This window comes from Ictidomys tridecemlineatus, chromosome 1 (assembly GCF_052094955.1).
Source record: "Ictidomys tridecemlineatus isolate mIctTri1 chromosome 1, mIctTri1.hap1, whole genome shotgun sequence".
NCBI lineage: Eukaryota > Metazoa > Chordata > Mammalia > Rodentia > Sciuridae > Ictidomys > Ictidomys tridecemlineatus.
The window spans coordinates 89,140,403-89,160,408 of record NC_135477.1 but is presented as its reverse complement, the minus strand read 5'-3'; the positions used below and the strand labels follow the sequence as shown (position 1 = coordinate 89,160,408).

At 38.3% G+C, this 20,006-nt stretch overlaps 1 protein-coding gene across 1 annotated transcript in view; it reads left to right on the top strand.

The window, feature by feature from the left end:
• Positions 1-20,006, top strand: part of Arsb (arylsulfatase B) — a 171,237-nt gene that overhangs the window by 31,558 nt on the left and 119,673 nt on the right. The window lies entirely within an intron of this gene.

The window sequence follows — 20,006 nt, the reverse complement described above, 5'->3', positions numbered from 1 at the left end:
TTAGTTTTTATTTCTGTTATCTTTTTATTTCTTCCACTGTTTGGAAAATTTCCTGATCAGTATTGTGTATACTTTTAATTGAATTTATTTTAACTGCTGTGTTTTTAATTACCAAGAACTTTTTTGTTTTTGATAATTCCTTTTTTTGTGAAGTTTTGTTTTTATTTTATATATATATAGCATTTCCTTATTAAAACAAATTCTAACTGCAGTTTATTATATATATGTGTGTATATATATGTATATGTGTGTGTGTGTGTGTGTGTATACATATATATATATTTTTATAATTTACTTCTCCAAAGCTGATGCATTACCATTATTTTCATGAGTAAGTGTATGGAATATAATTTGTTCTTACTCAGTCTCCAGTGTTTTTCCCCTTTCCCTCCCCTCTTCCCTCCCCGTCTTCCATTCCTTCTACTCTACTGATCTTTCTGCTATTTACTTATAGGGTTTTTCTTTCTTTCTTTTTTTTTTTTTTTTTAGTTAGTGTCTTATAGATGTACATGGTGGTGAGATTCACTTCAATATATTCATATATGTACACAGGGAAGTTAGGTCAGATTCATTCTGTTCCATCTATCCATCCCTTTTCTCTCCCCATTAGTCCCCTTCATCTAGTCCACCCATGTTTCTTCTATTTTGATGGAATCCCCCACCCTATTTCTTTCCCTACCCCCTCCTTAATTTGGACTAGCTTCTGCATATCAGAAAAAAAAACACATTAGTACTTTGGCTTTCTGAGTCTGGCTTATTTCACTTAACATGATGGTTTCCAGTTTCATCCATTTACTGGCAAATGTCACAGTTTCATTCTTCTTTATGGCTGAGTAATATTCCATTGTGTGTATATACCACATTTTCTTTATCCATTCATCTGTTGAAGGGCATTTTGGTTGGTTCCCTAGCTTGGCTATTGTGAATTGTGCTGCTATAAACATCCATGTAGCTGTATCTCTATTATGCTGATTTTAGATCTTTAGGATGTATATTGAGGGGTGGGATAGCTGGATCTTATGGTGGTTCCATTCCTAGTTTTTTAAGAAATCTCCATACTGATTTCCAGAGTTAGTTGATTTGTAGTCCCACCAACAATGACAGTATTGGAGATTGAACCCAGGTGTACCACTGAGCTACATCCCCAGTTCTTTTTATTTTTTATTTTGAGATAGGATCTCACCAAGTTGCTGAGGCTGGCTTTGAACTTGTGATCTTCCCGCACCAGCCTCCTGAGAAGTTAGGATCACAGGCATACACCATTAAGTCCAGCTTATATATAATATTTTTTAAAAGTTTATTTATATTTCTCTCTTTCTCTCTCTCATACAGAGAGAGAAAGAGAGAAATATAATGTTCTATTTTAGTTCGCTCTCTCATGAAAGTGGCTTTCTCAAATACCTAGTGATCCTTGCCTACTTAAAAATTTTATTGGAAATTTTTAGCATGAGGTCAGGGTTTATTATCTGGTAAATTTTATTGGATTGTGACTATGTAGGGATGAGGGGACGTGTTGAGGAATCAACTTGGTATTCTACTCTAGTTTTCTGGGTTTTTTTATGAGTTGTTTTTCTTTGCTTTTAATTAGGCATGTTTTTTTAAATATTGCATTAATTGAGTGTTTACTATGTTCAGGACCTAGTTCTAAGTGCTTTAACTGAATTAGTTCAACTAATCCCGTCAATAATCCATCCTCTGAGGGTTATTATAATCCCATCTTGCAAATGTAAGAACTGAAGAACAAAGAGGTTAAGTAACTTTGCCCAAGTGATATAGCCAGGCAGAGCCAAGCTTCTGTGGTTCTGAGTTCACTGAAACATCCTGCCTTGGAGATGATGATCCTGCTATTCTTATTGGACCTTCTGATATAGCAGAGCTTCCCCCATTGTGGGCTGCAATAGTGACCCCCTGTGGAGCTGGACAGGGATAGGATGGTGTCCACTCTGAGCAGACTTGTTCAGTTCCTTTAATGCCATCCAAACAGTATTATTTTCCAAGTGCTTCCTGTTTTTTATTTAAATAATAAAAGTTTCATTGTGTGTGTTTAAGGTATACAACATGATGTTATAGTATATATGTATATACCATATGTATACCACATATATGGTTTCTACAATGGATGCTCCTTGTTTTGAAAAAGGTTGAATATAAGATAAAATTTATCTTTTTCCCAAAACTTATCCTTCTGAAAAGAAGGAGGCATCTTATACTTAATTCCTTATAAGATCTTTCACAATCTGGTGTCCTTCTCAATTTACTTTATTTTGAAGAGCCTGCTATGTAGCATTTTGATCACATTGGTATTGAATACCTATAGAAGTCTCTGGAAATAATCAGTAAAACAGAGACCAGGATGCATTTATTCCTGGGAAATAACCTTATAATTGCAAAAATTGGAGGTCATGAATTTATAAAACAAGGCTTTGTTGTAGAGATCACCATTACACAATTTTAGGGACAAATAGTTTCCTGAAATGAAAATATGCATTGTTTAATATATCACTCGTAGGCTGAAGTATCCTCAGAAACGAAGAAGGTAGCTCTGGAAGACAATGTTAAATATCTCCAAGTGGCTTTTGTAAAAATAGAGATATTGGTGTCAAGAATGCATGGGAAGATGTGGAATAAAATATTTTCATAGTATGTGGGAATGAAAAATATTTTAAGATCAATATTTCTTTTGTTACATATTCCACGTACATATGCATAACTATTTTAAAATAGTTGACTGTTTTATAAACAACTGTAACATTTTATTTATTCAGGTTGTCAGAAGTAATATTTGAAGCTTCTCACTGAGAAAACAGGGATTACCTTATAATAGCATTGTCTTATATTCTGCCTGACACAATGATGCATTAACAGATATGCTCGTCTGAGATCATCTTTGCTTTCTTGGGCTAAATTCAACTGGATCATACCTATGTATTTTTATAATACTGCTAAGTTCAGTTTGCCTTTGTGTATTTAAGGTTTGTCAATCAGTTCAGAAGTGCACATGTAGTTGGTGATTATTCTCTGTCATGTTTTGTTGTGTTGGTGAGAGTCACTTAATAAAATAATTTGAATGGGTTTTCCATCTTTTTCTATGCTCTGTAATAGTTTAGAATGTTTTTAAGATCTCTCTGGTAAAACTGATTTCTGGAACTGTCTTTGGTGGCATTTTAAAAAGTTATCTCCACAGTTAAAATTTTTTGCTTAAGTATATTTAGGTATGGGTCTTTAAGATACTTACAAAGTTAATTTTGCCTGAAATATAGTAAGTCCCTTGATCTGCTTGCTGAGATTATTTTTCACTCTAGGAATTTTTCCATGTTCATATTTTAGCTTATTGCTTTTGTTCTGCTTGAATTATTTCCCAAAAATATCTTTAATTAGTGGGGTGAATGACTGATTTAGCTTTTTTTTCTCTCTCTCTCTCATCCTTTTTAGCTTTTGCCCTTTTTCTCGGCCTTCCGGAACTCTTCTGCATTAGCAGTTAGACATTTTTGCAATTTTAAGCCTGCTGTTTTTTATCTCCAATGTAAATTGTTAGGACTGTATTTTTGGTTTCTTTGCTGGCCTTCCTTTCTTTGCCTCAATCAGTTCCCTTTTCTTCTGAGTTTCTTAGAAATAAAATGACCCTTGTTCATCAAGTCCTGACAGCAGGGCCCAACCCTGCTCCTGTGTCTCCCCCACCCCCACCTTGGCACTGTTGCTCCTGCTGTAAGCATTAAAGTTCAAAATAAGCTTGTCAAATAGGTTTCCTGATCTGCATTTTACCAGAAGAACCTTAAGAAGTTAAGTGATTTGCACATCTAACAAATGGAAGAGCCAGAATTCAAACCCAATCTACTTGAGGTCAGTACCTAATTATCCTAGTCAGTTGTCTTTTTGCATCTCATCTCTTTTTCCTTTTATCTCAACCCACTGTCCTTTAGCTCTACTTTTTGTCTTTCTACACTCCTGTTCCCAGAAACCATTCTCTTCCTGAATCTTTCTAAATAGAATTTCTTCTAAGCTGTTCATTTTTATGCTAAGTCATTGCAGCTGTGCTCTTCCTCCGATAGAAGTGATGAAGGATCTGTCCACAGCCTCACTTACTTTTGGCTGAGGGTCTGACTCTAAGGAAACGCCTCATTTGCATTTCTTTCTCCAGAGACTTTATATGTGTTTATTGACAATTCATTGCCTGAAGCAGAATTCAATAATGTGCTATAATAATGTGATTAAACCCAAGGAGAGGGGACCTGGACTGGATCAGAGTGTTGTGATTCATTTTTTCCAGTTGTCTCACATCACTCAGCACTGCTCTTCTTTATGAGCCTGAGTGCTGGGTGCATCCAAAGAAGAAAATGTTGCGTCCTTTAGTACAGAAAAATGTGCCATGAACTAACTTCTTGGTATCAAGCTTATATTTAGTGACAGGGAGAGGTAAAGAATAGATTTTAGGTTTTGATGTTTGGGGAGACTGACTTTTGCATCTCATCCCTTGCCATCTGTACCCATCATCTAAGCCCTTAAGGTGGGCATTCTCAGTGTGCCACCAGGAGCCTGCAGCAGTAGTGAGCATTTTGTTAAAACTGCAGTTCCCAAGGTGATGGCTGCACAGCACTGTGATCACACGAGATGTCACTGAATTGGGCACTTAAAAATGGCTAACTTCATGCAGTGTGAATCTAACCTCAATTCTAAAAATTCAGCTTCTGAGGCCCTATCACAGACCTACTAAATGAGAAACCCAGGGCTGAGGTCTCAGGAATCTCATTTTTAACAAGTATCCTGATAATTCTTTTGTGAATAGAAATCCAAGAACCTCTGAGTTCACTCTTACTCAAATCTTGGGAATTTTCCCAACCAGGAAGAGGAAAAAAAATGCATACATACATACATACACACACACACACACACACACACACACACACACACACGGCTGCTGGAAACCAACGGGGCTTGAAATTCAACTTCTCCCACATGGTTTACGTTTCAGGTAAATGTACGCATTTCTACAAACAGGCTGTTTGAAAAAGCTGATAATAAAGTTTAAGTTTAATGATCTCAGTGGGGTGCAATAGTGCATGCCTGTAATTCCAGTGGCTCAGGAAGCTGAGGAAGGAGGATCACAAGTTCAAAGCCAGCCTTAGCAAAAGCAAGGCGCTAAGCAACTCAGTGAGACCCCACTCTAAATAAAATATAACATAGGGCTGGGGATGAGGCTCAGTTGAGCACCCCTGAGTTCAATCCCTGATATCGCCCCCCCCAAAATTTTAAGGTTCTGCTCTTCATGCCCTTCCTGCATAAAAAGTACAACATTGACGGATTAATGCTACTCTCTCTGTCACTGTGATACATATGACAGTGTTGCCTGTGTCATTACAAATGTTGTCGGTGTCATTACAAACATGTCATTGTTTTCTTTTTCTACAAAGACGATCCTTCTAACCTTTCTCTGATAGAATCTGGTCAGAGTTCGAGTCCTGGCTGTGCAGCCCATGAGTCATGTAGACTCCAGCCTCGGTTTCATCATCTATTGAGTGCAGGTTGGCTGGCTACCCATTCATTCACTCAGAGTCTACCCAGGAAGGAATTGCAGAGGGCCTCCAAAGGTGGTGGGAGGCACTGACCAGTTGTGAGCAGGATCATTTTAGGACTGGTATGGAGAGTGGTTGGAACCTTTTGGGCTTCTGACAGTATAGGGGTGAGTACATGGGTAAGGGATGCCTGAGAAAAGGAAAATATAGGGAAGGAAAGACAGATTTAAGAGATACTTAAGAGAGCTTGGACCAAGAACTCTTACTCAGAGAGTCTTGTTACCAGGAAGGCTTATGGTTGTGCAGTTCTGCACTGCTCTGGGTTTTTAGAACTTTTGTCAGTGCTGGGCACAGCCTCGGTGGACCCATTCCTTCCTTGGCACTGGGAGGTATTTGCAGACAAGTGGCAAGGGTGCAGTCTGTGCCAGAGTGCCTATGTGACCCACATAGCAGTCCACGGATCCATAGTCCTGGAAAAAGGGCCCTGTCTCCAACATCCAGTGGCACCAACTTTGAGGAACACTGGATCCTGTTCTTTTCTACTTAGACAAATAAAGTAAATTATTGCAGAACCTAAACTTTTAACATTTATTACCTGAGCTTTCACAAAATTACATGTAATTTAAGACCTCAACTGGAGTAAAAATGAATCTTAACTAATTCCCTTAAATCTTATGTCCCTTGCTCCCTTCCATGTGGAATTCCTTTCAAAATAGGTAGCTGGCAAATGGGAAGCTATTTCATGGTTTCAAATATGCGTACGCAGTTGGCAGACTTACTAAAATACTACAGAAATTCTGTACTAGAAACATCCTGCAAACCAGTCTGACTGGGTGCTTCAAAGAACCAATAACACAACATTAAAAATAAAGAACTATGCAGAGCTCTTCAGACCTCAGGATTCTGCTGACTTGATATAAGGCAAATAAAATGATGAACTAAACAGAAAGAACTGGTGAAACCTGTAGCTTTGAGAGCTCTCTTGAGAAGAGCAGCTTCCTGTGTGAGCAGAGGCTTATTTATTTTGATTAATCAAGTATTACAATAGTATTACAAACCAGTATGACTAGGTGCTTCAAACCCTATAATGAATTTCTAACAAGGATAAGGAAAACTTGTTAAGTGAATAAATCAGATGGTGTGTCCACACTGTCTCTTCACAGTGATGCATCTATTTAATACATCTATCAAAGAGGAAAATAACAACTAGGTCTCAAAACTATGAGGCTAGAATGATCTTTTCCCTAGCTAGTCCTTAATCCATGGCACATCTTTAGATTTTGTATGTTAATATCCATACCAAGAGCATGCTGGATCAATTTAAAATTATATTAGTAAGGGGCGCTAGTTTATTGATTATTTTATTGAGTGAAAATATTAACCAACATACTTTAAAGGCCCCGGAATAGTCTTATAGTTGTATTTTCCATGAAAAACCACAGAATTCACAATCCCAGACTCTAGGGCAAAGAAGCTTCTCATCCCTATGTTTCAGATTGTCAGTGATTTATTATATCCCTTATTATATGTTATAATATTGTTTTATTGTTATTTTGAATTTAAATCAATATTTTCACACTGATGTGAAGGGATAGCACTGTGACCTTTCTCTGAGTTTATAATTAATGAAAGATATACATTGAACTGAACATATTTATTGACTAGATTGCAAGAAATGTTACAATTTGTTTGAGTTTAACTCTCTCCTCTTCTTCTGCATTCCATTTTAAAGGTCATGTTTAAGACGGATCCATTTCTTATATTGTACGCTCCTTTTAGAACCCACTTGAGCCAAACTTCCCTTGGAGATGAGAGGAATTATCATGTTGCACAGGCTGCAAGAAAGCGGGGAGTCAAGTGAAAGGTAGATTCTATATAGAAATAATCACCTGGAAACCATGCTTACAGCAAAGAGAAGGGGCTGACGTAAAATCAGGTCACCATCAAATCAGTTGCAGATGCACAAGTTTACATATGTCTCATCTGGTACCTGCATCTCTGTCTCCTATAGCTGCCTGGCCAAATATTTACAGATACAAAATCTATAAAAACAGGCTAGAGGCTGGGGTTGGGGCTCAGTGGTAGAGTGATCACTTAGCATGTGCAAAGCCCTAGGTTTGATCCGTAGCACCACATAAATATAAATAAACAAAGGTATTGTGTCCAACTACAACTAAAAAATAAATATATAAAAAAACAAGCTAGTGGTTAATATGTGTCTGCAAACAAATGTTACTGAGTGTGTGACTGTTGAGGACTCCTATTTGGATGAGGTGAGCACTATCCCAGCATAAAGAAGAAAAGGGAGGCCCAACACTTCAACGTATTGACACAGGAGCTGACTTCCTGAACAAGACTCCTGAAGCACAAGAAATGAAATCAGGCATCAATAGATAGGATGGCATCAAACCAAAAATCTTCACAGCAAAAGAAACATTCAAGAGTATCAAGAAAGAACCTAAAAAATGGAAGGAAAAAAAATCTTTGCCATCTGCACTGCAGATAGGGTGGTAATTTCCAGAATATACAAAGAACTCAAAAAGCTCAACACCAAAAAACCAAAGAGCCCAATTAATAAATGGGCAAAGGAACTTAACAGACCCTGCTGTAAAGAAGAAATACAGTCCATCACCAAATACATGAAAAAATGTTCAACATCTCTAGCAATTAGAGAAATGTAAATTAAAACTATACTGAGGTTCTATCTCATTCCAGTTAGAATGGCAATTATCAAGAATACAAGCAACAACAAATGCTGGTGAGGATGTGGGGAAAAGGGAATGCTCATACATTGTTGGAGGGACTGCAAGTTGGTGCAACCCCTCTGGAAATCAGTATGGTCATTCCTCACAAAAGTAGGAATGGAAGTCGGGCATAGTGACACATGCCTATAATCCCAGCAGCTCAAAGAGGCTGAGGCAGGAGGATGGCGAGTTCAAAGCCAGCCTCAGCAACTTAGTGAGACCTTAAGCAACTCAGAGAGACCCTGTCTTTAAATAAAATACAAAAAAGGGCTGGAGATGTGGCTCAGTGTTAAATGCCCATAGGTTCAATACCTTGTACCAAAAAAAAAAAAAAAAAAAAAGTAGGACTAGAACTACCATTTGACCCAGTTATCCTACTCCTTGCCATATATCCAAAGGATTTAAAATTAGAATACATGGCCACATAGATGTTTATATCAGCTCAGTTCACAATAGGTAAGCTAGGTGCCCTTCAACAGATGAATGGATAAAGAAAATGTGGTATATGTACACAATGGAATATTACTCAGCCACTTTATGACATTTACCAGTAAATGGATGGATCTGGAGAATATCATGTTAAGTGAAATAAGCCAATATCAAAACATTAGAGGCTGAAAGTTTTTGCTAATATGTGGAAGGTAAACCACAATAAAGCGAGAGAGGTGAAGAAGAGAAGTTCAGTAGATTAGACAAAGTGGAATGAAAGGAAGGGAGGAGGGATGGGAATAGTAAAGAGAGTAGAATAAATCTAATATAGTTTTTCTATGTACACATTTGAAAATACCTAAGTGAACCAACCCATCATGCCCACCCACAAGAATGGAGTCCTAAATAGACTAAGATATATCTGATGCTTGTATAATGTTATCAAAATGGAGTGATTCTACTGTCATGTATAACTAAGAAGAACCAATAAAATAAAATTAAAAATAAAGAACTATGCAGAGCTCTTCAGACTTCAAGATTCTGCTGACCAGATATAAGGCAAATAAAATGAGCTAATCAGAACTGGTAAAAACTGTAGCTTGGAGATCTCTCTTGACTTGAGAAGGGCAGCTTCCTGTGTGAGCAGAGGTTTATTTATTGCTATTAATCAAGTATTACAATAGTATTATGCCTATCCCTCCTCCTTTTTTGAGATCTTAAGGATCTTATAAGAGCGTCTGATCTCAGAAAGAGGCTAAGACCCAGAGAGCAACTAAGTTTGTGGTATGCAGGAGGCAGAGTGCTTGGGCACAGTGCTTAGTCACCCACTGATTCTTATGCAATCTTGGACAAGGCAGTTCAACCTTCAGTATCTCAGTTTCTTCATTTGTAAAATGTGGACGGAAATCCTATTTCTTGATAGGAGTGTTGGGATTGCCAACAGTATCATTCCTGTGCTTTATAATTATAAGCTCTTGTGATAAAATAATAGCTTAATGTCTAGAGGCCAAACCACTTCTGGCATTTGGTCTCAAGTTTGCATTTCATTTGGTCCTTTATTTTGTCCCATCTGGTTTCTATTTCATTGTGTGTCTTGTGAGTCTATTTGTTAATATCTATGCCCATTCATTCCTTCATTCATCCACTCACTCATCAACTGCATGCTTGCTGTGGGCCATGCCCTCTGCTGGGTTCTGGGGAACAGCGGGGAACAGGGCTGACCATCCACAGGGGAGAGTGGTCTGTTTCCTAATTGAACAGTCTGCTAGTGGGCATCAAAAATGCCAGGAATCTTCCCTTTTCAACTGAAGATGATGGTTAGCAATCTGTAGTCAATTACTCTGACAAACTTTTTATTTACATTTCTGGTGTCCATTTTCCCAAAATCATGAGGAATTATTTTTAAAGCAGCTTTTTATTCTTAAGTTTGATCAATGAGTGTACAGTATGTTTTGAGAAGCTTATTATTTTCTCTGATACTTTCTTTCGTTCTGCATATTTCTTAATTCTTTGTTATGTCTGAATTGAAGGTGATTTAGCATGGAAGCTGTTGGACCTGGTTTTGGAGGTTTTATATCATTGATTACAAGGTAGTAAAGTTGAAATTATGCTTTTAATTTTTTCCTTTTTTTGAGAAACATATAACTTGAATGAAATTAAATATCAAAAGTTAAATTTTTTTATTCTTAAGGATTTTGTTTAGTATGTATGAGTGTTTCATATTTTAAGATATGAAATTTATAAAGAAAATTGTTACTGTATGTCCATTACTACTAGGAAATTGGAATTATAAAACCTATTCTGCTTGTGTTATTTAATTTTAATAAACATTTTTGGTTTATATGAATACAAGTTTCTTCCTAAAGTTACCACACTTTTTCTTTTATTTATTATTCATTCAGTTTCCAACTATTTGAAAGTTCTTAAATATATATATGTATGTATATGTATATATATATATATAAAACATTATAATAACAACACATATATATGTAAAATATAACATTAACAGTCATTAAAGACCAAATATTTTTCTCTTACAATAATGAATAAACATTATACTTTGATTAAAATTATAACATATAAAGCAAAGAATTTAAGGAGGTTTTTTTTTTTAACTCCAAATGACATCTTGAATGTGTACCTTGTATACCTATATTTTAAAAAGACTCTTTAGATATTAACAATAATACCAAATAATGTACCTTGTTTATTTTACTTGTGTAGTTACACTGGTCAGCTACGATAGTAAGCTACATATCATACCATTAACCATCGTATATAAGTTTGAGGATGCTGGAAATGGCATTCAAGTAGGCATTTCACTATTTGGTCTTCCAGGGGTTAATGCAAAAGAAGAGTGATGGATCTGTTTGCCTGCTGAAGTTGAATCTATATTTACGGTGCAATAGGCTTCTTTATTCACAAAAGATACATTCTGAGACTCTCCCCACCCCGCCCCAGTGAGTGCCCAAAACTTCAGATGGTACTAAACCCTATATATATTCAAACTTTTTCTATACACACATACCCATAACAAAGTTTAATTCATAAATTAGGCATAGTAAGAGGTTAACAGCAATAACTGATAATAAAATTGAACAGCTATAACCCTATACTATAAAAAAGTTATATGATTGTGGTCTCTCTCTCTCTCTCTCTCTCTCTCTCTCTCTCTCTCTCTCCTGTATGCTGCACAAAGAAATGATTCATGTCTCGGGCAGAATGGAGCAGGATGATGTGGGATTTCATCATGCCTCTCAGAACAGCATGCAATTTAAAACTTATGATTTTTTCTTGGAATTTTCCCTATAGTTTCCAACCAACCCTGGTTGACTTTGAATAAATGAAATCCTGGAATACAAAACCACAGATAATTGGGAGGACTACTGTATAAGATTTTACTATAACACATTAGTGATTCTTTTTAATACTCTCATTTCAGATGCTTAATCTATCTTTAAAAGACTTTAAAAATTTCACTGGAGTGGTACATTTGGAACAATGCACATTTTCTGCTTTTTTTTTAATACTGAGGATCAAACTTAAGACCTCACGAATACCAGGCAAGCTTTCTACCACTGGCCACATTCCCAGCCTTTTTTTTTTTTTTTTTTGGCCTGTTTTTTAGTCTTCTGCTTCAAACTTGATTTTCACTGCTAACCCAAAATGTTCCTGATAAATTTCAATGTCATTCAATTTCTCTGTACTGATTATGTATCATTTTTGAGCAATGTAAGAATATACTTGGTATATGATAACCTTTTTAAAAAATCTTTTTATTTTTTTTAGTTGCCAATGGACTTTATTTTATTTATTTATATGTGGTGCTGAGAATTGAACTCAGTGCCTCACACAAGCTAGGCAAGTGCTCTACCACTGACCACAACCCCAGCCCTATGATAACCTTATTAACTTTAGAGATTTGGCAGCTGTGAATTTACCTACTTGGGAGTAATAGTCTAATTATTATTTTTGTAATGGAAACACAATATATCACTTTGTTATTCCTGCCAGGACAAATTATGACAAATCTTAGCAGCTTAAGCAACACAAATTTATTATCATACAGTCCTTTAGGTCAGGAGTCCAGCACAGGCCTCACCAAGGTAAAAAGCAGGGTGTCGGCAGGGCACCTTCTTTCTGAAGACTCTGGGGGAAGATCTGTCTCCTTATTTAGGTTGTGGGCAGAATTCAGACCCTTGTGATTGCAGGACTGAGGTCTGCATCTTCTTGCTGGCTGCCTGCTGGGCTGTTTTTAGTGTTTCGAGGCTGCCACTTATTTTTGGACTGTCTTCATCTATCTTCAGAGCATCCAATGGTGTGGCAACCCCCCTCATATTTTGGTTCTCTCCTCCTCCTTCATCCCTTCATCTCTCTGATGTGCTTTTCCTTTCTCCTTCACTTTCAGATCTCAGAACTGAACCCCTTCCCTACAATCCAGGATAATCTACCTATATTTAGGTCAGCTGATTAGCAACTTTAATTCCTTCTGTAACCTCAGTCCCCTTTTCCAGGGAGGGTAACATATTCACAGGCTTTGAGATTAGGACTCAAACATCTTTGGGGCCATAATTCTTCCTACCACATGCATTCACCCTGGAATGATGGGAAATTCTCGGTATCCTTTCTGATCATCTCCTGTTCTGTACTTGTTTTGTTTCTGAGACAAATGTTCACATCAAATGCAAATGCTCATACTGTTAATTTTGTGTTGACACAGGGCAGTGGGTTCAGCAAACTGCTCTGAAAAACGGACCAAGAAGTGATTCATTTGCCTCCTCCAGAAAAGCCATGTGGACCTAGGACTTGTGGATGATAAGGATAATTAACTGTTTAAAATGTTTTTATTTGTGAGCAACTGTGAAGGGAAAAACAACTTTGAACAAATAGATGTTTTTAATAATTTCATACCAAAACTTAGGAGGTCAGCTTTAGTTTTCTTGAGAACCCATGGAATGGTTTCTTAGGGATTTTTGTTGGAAATCCTGAAAAACAAATAGGAAGCTACAAATAATGATGAAAACCAAGGCCCATTCTCTAATCCACCTTGGGAAGTTGCTTTAATATTTTTTTTTTTTATAAAATAAGAGCCTCAACTCATTTGTATTTTATTGAGCATCTTTCATATGATAAGAAATGTGCTCCCATATGGAAAAGTTCTGGAGCTTGCATTCTTATCTGAGCAGTAAGACTAGCCATGGGCCCAAACTGCTGTGAAGACTTGATACAACTAAGTTCTAAATTGTAGGGTATCAACAGTGTCAATACTACAGCATTTTGTATTGGAGAGGGGAAATGCAAACTAGAGTAACATGGGAGGATTTCATGGAGCGGGTGGGATTTGATTTCAAAATGGAGGGATGCTGAGACTTGCAGAGGCAGAGGGAGCGTAAAGGGTCTGCTTCTCGTGTCACTAGGCAGACAGTAATGATGATGACCAAAATTATAGCCCACAGTTCTCGAGCATTTGCCTATCTTAGGCAGTGCCTATCCTAGGCATTGTGCCAAGCACTTTACACATGTGTCGACTCTTTCAATAGGTACCACTATTATGCCCAGTTCCTGGACGAAGAATGCATGGCACTTCCTAAGTGGAAGGGTAGCGTCCAGCTTGGGCCTGTCTTGATTTCAGAGCTCAAGTCAGTAGGCTGTGACCCAGAAGGAGAACACAGGTCACTTAGAGCATGGGAGCCACACAGAGGAGTTGGATAAGTGGAGTTCTAGAAAGAGCTGGAGATGATTTTAAAGACATTAGAATGGAGACTTGGCCTTGTCTCTAACTCCCAGCCCAGGGCTCTTACCTCCCTCCACAGTTGGGGGGAATACATATGATAAAGATGAGGAAAGATCAGAGTCACCCAATGGGTACCAGCATGCATCCACAGGCTGCCTCAGTCACAGGGGTGGGTAGTGGTGGTTCAGCAATGTCCGCATAAGACCCCTAGAAATGGTTTCCACTGTGGGAGAATGTAGCTCACTGAATTCCAGCTGACACAGAGAGCTATTTGGTCATGAATTTTTGATGGAAATATGTCTTTTTGATCCAGATGTAGCTATCTTCAAGAACTGGGGAAGGACTGGCATAGAAAAAACTGCATTTACCAATGATGTGAAAACATCACTATCTACAAAATCTCATTCTTTTCAAACTTTTTTTCTGCCTGCGGATAGTGGTAAATGGGCTAATATTCCCTTTCTCCAGTTCTCCTGATCCATGAGCGGTAAAATGGCTGAAGGCAGGCAGTTGGAGGAACAAAGAGGGCTAAATGACCAGGGAAAAATAGTTTATGAATCAGTAGAAAGTGATCGATTATGGATGTTTTTAGTTGGTAATCTTGAACAGTGTTACTATATAATAGTTAGAAGATACACACCTTTAGGTTTCAAATGTGTACTGGTATTATCAGTTGAAAAACAACAGCCACATGTTGTTGATATCTAACTGTTCCAGAATTTAAACATGGAGATTTACTCTTAAGTAGCTTTTTTTTTTTTTTTTTTTTAATGGGTACCAGGGATTGAACCTAGAGGGGCTTCACTGAGCCACATCCCCAGACCTTTTATTTAGAGACAGGGTCTTGCTGAGTTGCTAGGGCCTCTTGAAGTTGCTGAGACTGGCTTTGAACTTGTGATCCTCCTGCCTCAGCCTCTCAAGTCTCTGGGATTATAAGCATGTGCCTCTGCACTGGGCTTAAGTAGATTTTTAAAGGGGGGGAAAAAAACCCCAACAACAACAAACCCCAAGAGTGGCTAAATTTTGTCTACTAAAGAGCCAAAACATTCATGTTCTCTTCCATTTTCCTGTCCACATGTGGGTTCTCTTTGAGGGCAGTGGTGCCTCCTGCACATATGTGTGACATATATTCATAATGAAGAGTTAGTTCAAGGCTCACTTTTGTGGGGTTCTGACCCAGATTCTGCTCCACTGTGGGTTTGTGCAGAGCTCGCTGTGGCTTTCCAGCTTGACTTGAGGCCCCCTCTAGTCAACCGAGGAAAGTGTGCAGCCTCCTTCCTCCTCAGCAGTTTATCTGAGGCTTGCTCTTCCCTGGGGGCCCTGGGAACGCAGGGCTGCGACTCCTGGCAGGAGATGGCCCTGCTGTGCTTGGCTCAGACAGGCCTGCTCATCCTCTGCTTTCAGAAGCATGAGATCCCCCCACCAGGCCTAAAAACAATAATAAAAATATATTTTTTGGGGGAAAAAAACAGTCTCTTGCTGACTTTGGCAGTAAGGTACAAAGCATCAACAAAATTTTTGTACACAGAAATTCTGCCTTCCCGGCTTGTTCCCTTCTGACAGAACAAACCTTAACCTTGTAGGGCTCTTTTTTTTTTTTCTTCATGTTTTCTTAATGAGAAAATATTTCAGAGATTACTGGCACCACAGGTTTATTCCTTTCCGGTGGTTTTCACTCTTCACCAACTGTAATCTCTGTGATCTCTTTTATATTTTTCTTTCACAGCATGGGCCACATCTAATCAAGCTCTCCCAGGATGACTATGCAAAGTACAATGTCTTTGCTTTCTTTTCTCTTCTTCTTTTTTAATTATTTCCATCCCAGAGCACTTTCTTATTTATGTAGATAAAAGGGGGGGGGAGGGAGAGGATTTTTTTAAAGAAGAAGGAAAAAGAAAACAAAGAATAAACCTTTAAAATGGCATTCATATGAAATTACCAAAAAAAAAAAAAAAAAAGAAGCTTTATGTATCTGTTTTACTCCTGTGATCTGGTGACATATTCAGATACACACAAATTAGTCAAAAGTAGAAAAGAAGTGGGGATGAGGGGGACATGAGTGCTATGTTTGGACTGAGACTGCTGTGTGGTGCTATTTAAAAAGCTTATGTTAGAAGGTCCTACTTAAGTTCTCAGTCTGTCATAGAGCAGCCTGAATGGTGGGGTCCAATGAAAATCCAGTCCCCCAAAGTGCCCTGTGTACAGTACAGGAAGTTCACATCTATGACTCCTGGAAGGGAGTGGTCTAATTGGTGCCTATGGCAGGTTGTGGTCGGTAGGCTGTTGCAAGGTGAGGTCACCTGGCCACTCATCATTTTCTTCCTGGTAACAAGAATTTGCCAGTTATCAAGCATGACTCTAACAAGCATGACTCTTATTTTTTTTTAAGACCACGTGCTGTTTCTAAAGAAATCCAAGGCTAAGTGAGATATGGTCACCTCTCTTAAAGAACACTGCAGCGTGAGATGCAAGTATCGGCTTCATCCGGGCAAATCTATGGTTTGGAGAAGTTCTTTTCCATACGTGAGCCTATGATGTATCCCCTGGAAGGATTTGTGTTTAATCCCTGACCTCTAAGCTAAAAATTCTGTAATGTGAGGAGAAATGTTACTGATGGGAGAATAAATGGGGAGGAGGGAACCAAAAAATATCTTGGGCCCCTTTGTTAGTATAGCACCTAGAAGAGAACTCAGGAAATGTGTGTGGTAGAGGAGTGTGCCTGCCTTGGAGATTCAGCCACACACCCATGGGGCACAAATCCAGCTTGGGTGGGTAGAACAGAAAGATAAGCTTTGGAGGAGAGACTGGTCCTCCTGGAGGCTTCAGAGAGGATACGAGATGTGAATTAAACTGTTATCAAGCCAGGAGTGGTGGCACATGCCTGTAATCCCAGCTATTTAGGAGGCTGAGATAGGAGAATTGCAAGTGTGAGGCCAGCCTGGGCAACTTAGTTAAAAAACAACAACAACAACAACAAAAACTATTTTAAAAACAAAAAAAAAATGTAAAAAGTTGGAGGATATAGCTCAGTGGTCAAATGACCCTGGGTTTGACCCCCAGTTCTGTGAAAATATAAATAAATAAATAGTACTTAACCAATTGTCAGCATACAAGAGATGAATGGAAAAAGAGGACTGGGCTTTTTAGGCATGGATAGTGACGTGACCAGGGATACAGGAAGAGAGAAGCAAAGAGAGGTTCTGGGCCTGGTGACTAGGCTAATCCAGGCTTCCCATTGGTGTTCAAAGGGGCACACAAAATCACAGTACAGACAGGGCCCATCTTTCTGGGATATTCATTTTGCTAGAATATATAGGAGGGAAAATTTAAGTAATTCAACTGGTTAATAATTTAAAACATTTGTGTATTAAAATGAAGTTAAATTATGGAACAGAGTACAATTAACTTCATGGTTTTTTTTTTTAAGTTTAAAATCTCAGGTTTCACTGTTTGATGAAAGAATTTAAAATTCTTTAAAGCAGACCAACTCCAATTTTTTGTTCCCAAACTTTTTTTTTTAAAGATTTTTAGTTGTGATGGGCACAATACCTTTATTTTATTTATTTACTATTTATGTGGTGCTGAGGATCAAACCCAGTGCCTCATAAGTGCTAGGCAAGTGCTCTACCACTGAGCTATAGCCCCAGCCCTTGTTCACAAACTTATCAAAAGCCTGGGTGGATCAGAATTGCCCTCTGGTCCTTACTTACAGCTTGAGGCCCAGCTGCCTTTCTCTTAACTGCCCACAGCAGATGGGGCAAGGAGTCTGACACTTGGCCATGTGGCAGAGGCAGGTAGGCCACCCCAGTCTGGGCCCAGGCTCTTGGGACTCAATCTGCACTGTGTATCTCCTGCCTCCCAAATCTGGATAGAATTAATGTGGCTCCCCCTAGAGGACCTTTGCTAAGAAAGCAGAGAGAACTAGAGCTCCCTGCTCTCCCCAGGCCCTTGCCCCATGCAGTTCCTTTGTTTTTGGCATGTTTGGGCTGTGAATCATTAGGCAATTCAGATAACATGTTCCTTTTTTCTCCACAAGGCAAAACCCTCACCCTTCAAAGTTGTCTTTGTCCTTTTCTGAGAGGCTACATGATGTCTCTGCAAGCTAGAGTGGCATCGATGCAGAATTGGGGTGGATGAAAGAACTTCTAGACTTTTCTTTACCATCCTGGTTTTAATTTATGTGCTTTCTGGCAAGGTCATTGTTAGAACACCAAACTTGGCCCAGCATGCTGTTATATATAAGCTGTTATAGATAGCATTCTTTTATCATTCTTATAGTCATCTACTGCCAAGTTAGGGGAATTAAGAAAATAACAAGAAGAATTCGGTTAATCCTGTCCTAAATAAGGCCCTGATCTTCATTACTCACTGGAGAAGAGGGCCTGGGTCCTTGTTCTCCAGTGGTGGCCACTTGAGCATTTAAAATGTGGCTAAGATGACATGAGATCTGCTGTAAGTGAAAAATATTGAATTTCAAAGATGGATGGGAAATACTATTTCAATAATTTTTTTTAAGAGAGAGTGAGAGAGGAGAGAGAGAGAGAGAATTTTTAATATTTATTTTTTAGTTCTCGGTGGACACAACATCTTTGTTGGTATGTGGTGCTGAGGATCGAACCCGGGCCGCACACATGCCAGGCGAGCGCGCTACCGCTTGAGCCACATCCCCAGCCCCTATTTCAATATTTTTTATAATGATTATATATCACAAATGTTTTTTGATATATTGCATTGAATAAAGTATCTTAGTAAAATTAATTTTAACGGTTTCTTTTTACCTTTTTAAAATATGGCCACTAGGCAATTATAATTTACATATGTGAGTCCTATTCCATTTCAATTGGACAGTGTTACTTTATAGACTGTGGCTTTGTAATTGCAATGGTTTGTGCCTCTTAGAAGTTCTCCAGGGATTGTTTGTGAAGACTTTCTCTTTTAAAAATCAGGCTGAGATGGGGCTAACACAAAAGTGGGCTGTATGGTTCTGCAAGGCAGGAGCTGTGTCTGGTTAACCTATTCTTGGGAGGAATGAGTGATGAGGTCACCTTGCTTAAGGGGCTCATAAACTGGCTGCTTTGAAGGGAATTCCAAAAACAGTTTTGAGCTTTGACAGCATCACCGAAATGAGGATATTGCCTCCCAGTTATGCCCTTGGAAGCTGCAATTCATTTGGTTGCATAAGTCTGGAATTGGAATTTTTTTAAGTCCAGTTTCATTAATTGAAGTTCATACCTCCAGTGGGGCTCAGCATGCAGAAAAGCACTTGAGCAGGAACCATGATTATGATGATCGTTGTTTTATCAATGGGGAATGTGACATGGTGGAGGCAGAGAAGGGAAAGAAAACCTTTCCTGACTGTTCCAAAGAAAACCCAAAATGTTTAACTTGTGTACCATTATATTATATCCCTTCCTCCTTAGTAAGCAGAAGAAAAATTGTTACAACATATGACAAGAAGGATTATGGGATCCTGGATCAATATATTATTCACTGCTCATACTGTATAACATTTCCTTTGAAATTTTAATTATTAGTATCAGTATTGTTGATACTCTTAAAGAGGACAAATGTGAGTGGAGGAACTATGAGGTTAAGGGGATAATTGTATAAACTGGACCCACTTTGCTACCCATACATGCTTTCCTTTTTAAAAAGCAATTTATCAGGCTAGGGTTGTGGCTTAGCAGCAAAGTGCTTGACTCACATGTGTGAGGCACTGGGTTTAATCCTCAGCACCACATAAATAAATAAATAAACAAAATAAAGTTTTTGTGTCCATCTACAACTAAATTTTTTTTTAAAAAAGCAATTTATCTGCAGCCCTGTCTGGCTTAAGTTGACAGGTTATGTTACATTCCTCAGCAAACTACCTGTTATCTGCAAGAGAAATGCAAGTTACCCTCAAGACAGACAAGATAGTCAGACACACACACACACACACACACACACACACAAACAAACAAGACTTTTGTGACCCTTACATAGACCAGATCTTAGAATTCAGGGAGATGAAGATAATTTTCTCCCAATCATAAAATCTGGAGAACAGGTTCTAAATTAGAACCGGTCAGCATGGGTCAAAGTGAG